Raw genomic sequence first — 8,689 nt, 5'->3', positions numbered from 1 at the left:
CAAAAAAAAAAAAAAAAAAAAGAAAAACGGCCGGGCGCGGTGGCTCAAGCCTGTAATCCCAGCACTTTGGGAGGCCGAGATGGGTGGATCACGAGGTCAGGAGATCGAGACTAGCCTGGCTAACACGGTGAAACCCCGTCTCTACTAAAAAAATACAAAAAACTAGCCGGGTGAGGTGGCGGGCGCCTGTAGTCCCAGCTACTCGGGAGGCTGAGGCAGGAGAATGGCGTAGACCTGGGAGGCGGAGCTTGCAGTGAGCTGAGATCCGGCCACTGCACTCCAGCCTGGGCGACGGAGCAAGACTCCGTCTCAAAAAAAAAAAAAAGAAAAAAAAAGAAAAACTTACTAGCTTCTGTGAGCCTCAGTGTTTCCTTTTGTAAAACAGGAGTGGTAGTGTTTCTCCCAAGGGTTTGTTGTGAGGATTCAATGAGCTGGTGGGTATCAAACATACAGCACACAGTGTCTGGCACACATTAGGTGCTCAATTAATTACTTCCTGCCCCTGTTCTCATATTCAGTGAATCCCCTTATATGGCCACAAGGGGGCGCCAAGGGATCACTTACGGGACCCGATGGGGGCCCAGGAGATGGGGATGAGTCCAAGATCCCTCTACCAGGAACTCACAGCTGGGACAGTAGGATGATGGGTGATGAGGGGCAGCTGGGGACAGGAGAGGTGTGTACCAGCAGGGCCTGGGGGGAGAGGTGTCAGGGAAAGTCCCTGGAGTTGCTCCCCGTTCCTGAGAAGGCCTAGGGAGGAGGGACCCTGCAGGAGGGGGCCTCGAGTAAAAGGCGGGGAGGCAGAGCACCCCTGGAACCGGGAAGGTGGCAACCAGCTCCAAATGGTGGGAAGGTGACAATGGAGGGGACAGGGAGATGGGCAGGGATGAGGCCAGAGGCAATGTGGCCTTGAACTCCAGACGGAGGGGCCAGGGCTCTGTGACAAGGGTAGGGGGAGCCCCAGGCAGCAGCGGTAGTTGCTGGTGGAGGCTGCACCAGCGAAGGCAGGAGGGGACCGACGAGGCTGTTGATGGGGTAAGAGGGTAGCCAGGAGGACGCTGAGAAGGACACCAGGCAGGCCTGAGCAGGGGGACCAAGCACCTGATGGGCTGTGGGGCTAAGGGGAAAATCGGACTTGGGTGTCTGGAAGACTTGACCTCCCCCATCTCCCCTGTACTCCTGGGGGTACAGACTGGGACTTGGGTGAATGAGAGGACTCCTCCCTCTGGGGCAGGACCACAGAGGAGAGCAGGTCTGCTGGGTGGGTTTGGGGACATTTGGGAGCAGGCACCAAATTGGGCTCCGAAGGGATCAGCCGTGCCTTGACCTCCCTGACAGCTTGGCAGTGCCCCCCAGCCCCTGCTGGCCCTGCCCCCTTCCCAGGCACCCCAGGGGGTTGTTCAGGGAGTGCCACACTTTTCCTGACAGGGCCCTTCTGTGACCCTGTGATGCCTCAGGCCACCCATGGGTGGTGACTCACACCCAAACCCCAGCCCCACCCAACTGGGTTTGGCTCTAGGCTGCTCTGGACCCAGTGAGTCCCCTGTGAATCGCCCACCCACCAGCCTCACCCCTGCTCCTTATCCCTCAGTTCCCCCTCTGTGGCAGTCCTCTGCCCTCTCTCCTCCCGCCCCACCTCTGCAGGGCCGGCCGCCACAGTTCAGCACCACGGTTAAGAGCTTCTTCAGAGTCAGTTCTGAGCTGCTTCGCCTCCTCACTCTATGACCACAGAGACATGATTTTGGCTCCCTGGGCCTCAGTTTCCTCATCTCTGCAGTGGGGGTGCTGACAGCCCTGCCCTCGCTGGCACCCTGGCATGAGGATTAAATGAAGTGATATCTCATAACGTTCTCGGTGCAGCCCCAGCACATGGTGGGCTCAAAGAAGAGAGTGTGCGTACCGGGTGAGGGGATCAATGACGTCCGTAATTCAGAACACGTGGGGTCCGCTCGGTGCGTGGAGGACGCCCACCTGCTGGGCCCAGCACAGGTGCCTGGATGTGAGGCTTTGGGAATGGAAGGTGTCAGGTGCTTCCCTGGGCCTCAGCTTGCCGGGTTTGCCTGGGGTCATGATGCTCCCATAACAGAGCTGGCAGGGGAGGTGTCCGGCTTGTCTCCCTGTACTTAGCAATGCACCCCCACTCCACTCTATCCTGCAGCTGAGATGGAGCAGCAGGGGCTGCCGTGGCAGAGCAGATGGGCAGCTTGGTGGGCAGAACCTGCCTTTGCCCCGTCCTTGTCCAGCTGGTGCCAGGCCGTCTGCGGGAAGGAAGGCCTCTGGGCTGAGTTTCACCCCACCGCACCCCTCCAAGCTCTGAGGTGGGGTCAGGGGAGGCTGGCGACGGAGCAGGCCTCTGGGATCAAAGTGTCCAGTGCTGTTTCTCTTGTGCCTGCGCCAGCTCTGTGCTCGCCCTGGGCTCTGAGGTGGGAGGGCGAGCCGGGACACTGTGACTGGAGGCTGGAATTAGGACTTGGGCGGGGGGTACCAGGCTCCGGGAAGCGCTGGACTCTGCTTAGAAATTACTCTCGTAGTGGAAACAGCAGCTGGGGGGGTTCCTCCAGACGCAGGAGGGAAGAGGCCTTCCATGGACGGACTTGGGTGTCTGGAAGACTTGACCTCCCCCATCTCCCCTGCCTCACAGCAGCGGCCTCCTCTCTCTCGGAGTCTCAGTTTCCTTACTTGGAGAATGAGGACAAGGCCCCTACCTATTGCTCTGAAGAGGCTGTCTTGGCCTCTAAGGTACCGGGATGGCTGCTGGCACAGAACCCATGCCCAGTACAAGGGGGTCCTCCCCTGCCCGCCCCCAGCTGGGGTGTCCCTGGACACCCATGGCCAACCCTGGGGCAACTCTGCCAAGGAGATGACCACAGACCCGGGCTGGCCACGCCAGGGGACTGGGAGCTGGACGTTCTCTGCTGCCCAGGCCACAGGGGGTACTCAGCCAGGGACCCTGGAATGTGGAGGTTCCTCCCTTCTTCCCTGCTCCCGCCCTGCCAAAGGGATGGAGCCTCCTGAAATAACCAGATCTGGTTAGCGAGGCTAATTTTAAAAGCCACTCTGGCTGCCCCATAGGCCCTTCTGGGAAGCCATGAATGTCCCTGTGTTTGCCCCTGGGAGGCAGGGCAAGGGGAGAGCCCCAGGGCTGAGGCCGGCCTCTGAATGGACTCCCACCCCTGCCTCCCAGGGCCGGCCAGTCTGGGGCCCAATGTTGGGGCTCAGGGGCCCCACGTCTCCTCCTGCCCAGTCCACTCAGGCAAATCCCAGTGGGCTTTCAGGACCCTCCACCCCCTTCACTGGTCTCCCAAAGCAGCTCTGGGCAGGGGCCCCGAAGCCCTCTGTCTGTCTCCCTCTGGGCTGTCTCCCCCTCTGTCTCCAGTGCTCAGTCTCTGTGTCCCTTTATCTCTGTGTCTCTGCCTCTGTCTGTCTCTGACACTCGTGGTCTCTCTCTGCAGCTGTGGCTCTCTCCCCCTCTCTCCCTGGACCCATCACGCGGGAGGTGGGACGCAGTGCTCCTAAGGGTCCATGCGCTGGGCTCTGTGCACCGGGTGGTGGGCAGCTGTGTCCACCTAGGAGCTGGGGTTTCAGGTGCGGCCCAGCGAGGGAGGGAACCAGTCCTGGGGACCAACAGGAGCTATAACTGGGCAGGCAGGAGCCAAGTCCAGACACGACCTGGGCCATCTGGCCAGGCCCACTTCCAGCAGGAGGAAAGAGCTCCAGGTCTAGGGTTGCCAGATTTAGCAAATAGAAACCCACGGTGCCCAGTTAAATTTGAATTTCAGATAAACAAGGAAGAATTTTTAGTTTAAGTATACCTTGTGCGATATTTGGGACATACTTATACTGAAAAATTATTATTTGTTTGTCTGAGATTCAAATTTAACTGAGCGTCCTGTATTTTATCTGGCAGCCCTCTCCAGGGAGGCTCTTGGAGTGAAGGGGGAGGTTTCTCAGGAAAGGCAGGTTGCATAGGCCAGTCTTACGGCAGTGTCAGCCATGCTCTGGAGAAATCCCAGTCTGATGAGCGAGGCACAGCTTCAGACCACAAGGAGTTGGCGTGGGGACAGTCCTCAGGAACGTGGTGGGGAGGCACATGACACACAAAGTCTTCTTAGTGGAACCAGAGACATCAGAAGGAAGCGTCTGTGCGTGCACTAATGGCTGAGCCCAGCACCTTGCACACAGTAGGGGCTCCATAAATATTTGCTGAATGAAGAATCTGGGGAATGGAGGGGGATGTGTGGCCAGCAGGGGGCTCTAGCACCCTACTGCCCAAGCTCTTAGGAACCAAGTGTGCGCCACCCCCAACCTGGGGACTCCCTAGTATGAGCTGCAAAGGGGACAGGAAGGGGCAGAGTGGGTGAAGAGAGGAGGTCAGCTTTTCCTCTATTTTGGTCCCTCCCCAGACCCCAGTTCTATGTGGGAATTCTGCCCTGGGCAAGGGTGCAGGTGGCGGTGGGGACTAGGACAGGTGATCTACCCTTGTGGCATTTGGGGGATGGCTGGGACGAAGGTGGCAGGTGACAGGCCAGAGAGGCACTGCTCAGTGGCACTGCTGTTTCTCAGGGGTCTCCCGTGTGCAGTGCCCTGTGCCCTAGCAGGGCGTTGGACGAGCCAGGGGTTCCCTGGAACCCGGGAAGTGAGGGGTCCTTGTTTCTGGGCAGGCGAGACTTGGGCCTTTATCTGTGGCCCATTAATCTCAGGGGTCTCCCTGAAGGCGGGGGGCAACTAGGGAGAGACCTGTGGCCCTTTCGTGCCTCCCCAGGGGCAGAATTACTTAAACAGCCTTTTTATTCGTTCATTCATTCATTCACTTGCTAACAGGCTCGCTTACTCACTCGTTGCCATTCACTGAGATGACCCCCTAACCGCCCCCCAAACTGCGCCCCCTGCTCAGGATCTCAGCAGCTTGTCCAATTCCAGCAGGAACACACCACTGGCTCCTGGCGTGACGCTGGGCAAGTCATTGACCCTTCGGAGCCTTGGTTTCCCAAGCCCTGCCATTCTCAGCTCCCTGGCAGGATTGCGAGAATGCGCGAGATGATGCCTGCCCCCGGGGAGCACTTCCAAAGGGAGCCACGGCTGCTGCTGGCACCGTTATCTTTATTATTATTAATCATTTCAAGGCCCCCATGGGTTGGGCAGGGAGCAGCTGCCTGGCTCCATGACCAGGTCACGCCGAGGTCGTTCTGGGAAGCGCCTGCTTCCTTCCTCCTGGGGAGTCAATCATCTCAGTCCCCAGCCCTCCTTTTCAAGGGGTGTCAACGTCTTGGCTTCTGGATGCGGCACGAAATCCTTTAGAGAAAAGTGAGAGGTGGGGATGGAGCCTCAAGCCTCGCCCCCTCTTCACCTGCAGTGCGAATTCCGGGCCTTGATTTCCCCAGTCACGCAGCCGGGGGCTGGGCTGGGCATCCTGCCAGACCCCAGAAGGGGCCTCTCCATGTGTCATCCTGTTAGAAACGGTTTAGCTTCGAGCCTGTAATCACATCTACCCGGGGAGGAACTAACACAGCGTTTCTTTCAATTGGGCTCTAATTGCGGCTTTTAGTGGAGTCACATGCACCCCATCCCCCAGCCGGTCTGAATTAGGGCGGCTGTCCCAGCCTGCCCTGCCAGGTCCAGGAATCCCCCAGGATTGCTGTGGCTCCCACTGAGCCAGCGGTGGATGAGTCCAGGGCTGCTGTTTCTCAGGAGCCTCCCACGTGCAGTGCCCTGTGCTGCGCGCTTCTGTCCAGGGAACTCCGTGTCATTTCACCTCCTGGGGATCAGGCACTCTGGGACCTGCTCACCGCCAGGCCTCCATTCTAGTCACCCAGAAGTGGGGAGCCAGGCCTGGAGAGTGGGGTGTTGGCGGGCAAGGCCAGAGGCAGTGCCCCTCCTTGGGGGCGTGGTGGGGGAGCCTGCGGTTTCCCTGTTTGTTCTGGAGATCCCAGCCGCTTCCCCAAGGAGACAGCTGGCGGTTCCCAGGCCACAGCCCCTCAGGCGGGGCCAGACCACGGCTGGCCAGCCTGGGAGTACTGCCCGCCAGCCACCCGGGCTCCGCCAGGCCTTGGCGCTGGGTGGTCTGGGCAGGGGCCAGGGGGGGCCTTGGTCCTGGCCACAGGGCAGGAACCATGACCAGAGCCAGGCATGGGGTTGCCCTGCCAGGGACCTACAGGGGTCTTGAAGGCCAGGGCGGGGCCGGACCAGGGGCAGAGGCTGGCATGGGCAAACACTGCCTTGGGGGAGACCCAGGAGGGGAAGACTGCAGGGCCCAGTTCCATCTACGGGAGGACCTCAAGAGAGACACTCACCCCCTTCAGGAATGCCCCAGTTGGAAGGTTTCAACCCAGCCATTGAGTTGGCTCAGACAGGAGTCCAGCTTAGGGGCTGGCAGAAGAGTCAGGGTTGGCAGACAGAAGACCTAGACCCCAGCCCTGCCTTCCTTCAGACCTCAGTTTCCCCATCTGTACAATGGGCAGGGGACAGGACCTCATGCTTGACATGGGCTCTTCCAGCTGACCAGGCTGTGGATGGGAGGTGGGCAGCCCAGGCTGGAAGGATCTCAGTCATTCCCAAATTCATTCTCAGGGACTTGTCTTTTTATTTATTATTTGTTTTTGAGACAGTGTCCCGCTCTGTCACCAAGACCGGTGCACAGTGGTGTGATCATAGCCCACTGCAGCTTTCAACTCCTGGGCACGCTCTTCCCATCTCATGTCGACACCCGGGACTGCAGGCACGCAACACCACGCCCAGCTCATTTTTCATTTGTAACTTCTTGTAGAAATGGGGCCTCATTTTGTTGCTGAGGCTGGTCTCGAACTCCTGGGCTCAAGTGATCCTCCTGCTTCAGCCTCCCAAGGTGCTGGGATTACAGGCATGAACCACCGCATCTGGCCTGACCAACAGGATTTTGATTAGGATTACATTCACTTTATTTCTTTATTTTGGTTTTATTTGTGTTTTCTTTATTTGTGTTTTCCTGAGGGGCTTCTCCTTGCCCCATCCCTGGGTCCTGCAGCACCCCCTGTACCTTGGACAAAGCCCTCTCTGTTCCCAGCTGTCTGGAGTGAACGCCTCCTGCAGTGGAAAGAGCCCCTGTGGGTTTCAGAGCCTAGCAGACCCCAGTTCAAATCCTGACCACTGGCTTTCTGTGACCTTGGGCAAGTCACTTGCTCTCTCCAGCCCATAACTATAAATACCATCCTGACCCTCATCTTTCTATTTCCTTCCTCGAACTCCATACTCTTTTCCTCCTACCTACCCAGCGTCTCCACTCCAAGGTCCAATGGGCACCTCCAGCCCAATGTGATCCAAACCCAACTGTCTGTTTTCTCCCCACACCTGGTTCCCCATATCCGTAAACAGCACCTCCATCAACCCAGGTGCCCAGCCCCGATTCCCCTGTTCCCTCCCCTCCCAACGTGCAGTCCACCAAGGAGCTCTGCTGGCCCTCCCTCCCAGCTTGTCTGGAACCAGCTCCTTCCCGCCACCACCACACTTAGTCTGGTCCAAGCCACCACCACCTCCAACCCAGACAGAGAAAGCTCCAGACTGTGCTCTGGCCTCAGCTCCCGGAGCTCCCTGGCCTCCTCTGCTCCGCAGCCACTCAAGTGATCAAAGCACAAGCCGGTCACTTGTTTCCCCTGCTTCTAACCCTGCAGTGACTTCCCCGCTGCGACCAGAAGAAAATGCCAGCTCCTTTCTTGCCATACCCCTTCATGCAGCCTCTGTCCCACTCATGGATCCCCGTTTCTCTGGGTTCCAGCCACATCACCTTGTTTCTGTTCCTTATTTCCACCCCTGTTGTTTGCGCTTCATCTGTTGCCTGCCTGGAGCAGTTGTTCCTCCAGGTCTTTGCAAGGCATTGTCCGTGCAAATGTCACTCCCTCAGACAGGCCTTCCCTCACCACCAGCTAGAGCAGTGCCCCAGTCACTCTCTGGCTCTTGGTTTTCCTATCTGTAAAATGGGGCCGGCACCGGTGTTGTTAAGAGGGTGGGAAGAGACTGTTGGGATTGGGGGCTGAAGTGCCAGAATCAGACAGGCGCTGGGTACCTGCGAGTCCCTCCTTCTCACTGGCCAGACCCAGGGTCAGAAGGCCGTGAGAACGCCTTGCTGGAGATGGAAGCTGGGCTCCTTTGCCCATTTTGCTGTGCGGCTGCAACTTGCTGTCTGACCCTTCCTGGGCCGCCTTCCTCCCTGGACCGTAGAAGCCCATTCCAGGCTGAGTTTTGTCTAGGAACCTGTGGAAAGAGGCCTTTGCCCCAGGAGACTCTTCGACAGTGGAGGGCTCAGAGCACAAAGGGCCCATCTGGCACCTGTCACAACCTGAGAGGAGGCAGCAGCTACCCAGGCCTTGGCCCAGGACACTGGGAGGCAAAGAGGGGCAATGATCACATCTCAAAGCCTCTAGACCCTGCCCCAGGCCCCTCCTCTCACCCTGACCCAGCACTCTGCCCCTTCACTGCCATTTTTCCCCAACCAGGTGACCTGAGTGGGCTGGAGGCCGATGACAGTCCTGCAGGCAGCGTGGTCAAGCCCGGGCTGACTTGGGGATCTGGAAACCCTGGAGCTGCCCTAGCATGGGTGGGTGGAGGCTGCTGGGCACTCCCCACAGGTCAAGGGCACAGCCATAGGTGCCCTCTTTACAGGCCAGGAGGACAGGATTCCCAGCCACTGAACCCCCACCTCCACCGCCACCCCCACCAC

The sequence above is a fragment of the Theropithecus gelada genome, chromosome 1 (assembly GCF_003255815.1).
Source record: "Theropithecus gelada isolate Dixy chromosome 1, Tgel_1.0, whole genome shotgun sequence".
Lineage (NCBI taxonomy): Eukaryota > Metazoa > Chordata > Mammalia > Primates > Cercopithecidae > Theropithecus > Theropithecus gelada.
Note: the sequence above shows the minus strand (reverse complement) of the source record.